We start from the raw sequence: 1360 nt of genomic DNA, 5'->3' as shown, positions 1-1360 counted from the left end.
GTATCATACTATCTTGAGTACCATAGCTTTACCATAAGTTTTTAAATTGGGAAGAGGAAGTCCTTCAACTTTATCCATCTTTTACAAGGTTGTTTTGGGCATTCTTGTTTTGGGTTCCTTGAATATCCACTGAATTTTCATAAAAGAATATTAGAATTAGTTCATCAATTTGTGCCAAGAATCTATCTGCTATTTTAATAAGAATCATGTTGAATCTCGAGATCAATTTAGGGAATATTTCCATCTTAACCATATTAAATCTTCTGATTAGTCTACAGCCATGCCATCTTGAACATGCCCGATCTCAATTGGTCTCAGAAGCTAAGTAGGGTCAGTCCTGGTTAGTACTTGGATGGGAGACCACCTAGAAATACCAGGTGCTGTAGGCATTAAAAAAAAAAAAAAAAAAAAAAAAAAGACTTCTAATTGGTAAATATAGAATGGATTTCCATTTATTTAGGTTTTGAATTTTTTTAGTCATATTTGGGTACTAGTTTTAACCTATCGTGCTCTACAATGAACACAAAATTAGGGATACTAAATATCTCCTAAATTTTACCTTCTATTTATAAAGTTTAAGTTTCAGCTAACCAAAGACAGTGTAACTGCTATTAAATATCAAAGTAATTTCAAAGAATTTTTACAAAGTGTTCCAAATAGGATGAAACAATTAAAAAACTTAATTTCACAAAATACCTTAGACATGTGGTAAACTCATTGAAGTTTACCATTAATCTGTTTGCTTAATTAAATCATATGAAATAGTAAGCCATTTGTAAAAAAACATATATTTATTTTCACTACTATGATTTTAGCTGTTTATTCCTTTTAAGATTGGAGGAGTATATTTTCAATCTTAGAATTGGTTGCAATGAACATGAATGTATTTTAAGTTCTATTACTAATAATATAGGCTGATATTAAATGCGGTTTTATTAAATAAAATTTCTAATGGAAAAGGTTTAAGCTGTTAATTTTTCTCCTTTTAGTTGTGCATTGGGCAGAGATCACTTGTTCTTGTTTTATATAGGTCAACAGCTTTCTCTGCACCTAACACTATATCTTCACTTATTATAGGAGATAGCTTTACTGCTCTTCTAATAATATTTATGCTTTTCTACCATATGCACATTATGTCATTTTTAACTATAAGTTAACAAGTTATTTTAATTTTTATAAAAGTTCAAATGTCACAGATCATAAATTGTTTCAGAGATCTAAGACAGCAAGTGTTCACACCATTTATTAAAAGGTGATATAATGTACATGGTTGTAACAACAACAGCAAAAACAACACAACTAAAATTCATTGAATTCAGTAAGATAGATTATCTTTTTTTTTCCCATAATGATAATCCAA

General features: G+C 28.9%; 1 pseudogene; it reads left to right on the top strand.

The window, feature by feature from the left end:
• The first annotated feature begins 270 nt into the window (after positions 1 to 270).
• LOC118601998 lies at positions 271 to 389 on the top strand (annotated as a pseudogene).
• The last annotated feature ends 971 nt before the right edge of the window (positions 390 to 1360 follow it).

This window comes from Rousettus aegyptiacus, unplaced genomic scaffold (genome assembly GCF_014176215.1).
Source record: "Rousettus aegyptiacus isolate mRouAeg1 unplaced genomic scaffold, mRouAeg1.p scaffold_m13_p_4, whole genome shotgun sequence".
Taxonomy (NCBI): domain Eukaryota; kingdom Metazoa; phylum Chordata; class Mammalia; order Chiroptera; family Pteropodidae; genus Rousettus; species Rousettus aegyptiacus.
The sequence above is the reverse complement of the archived record's forward strand: the minus strand, read 5'-3'. Positions and strand labels throughout refer to the sequence as shown.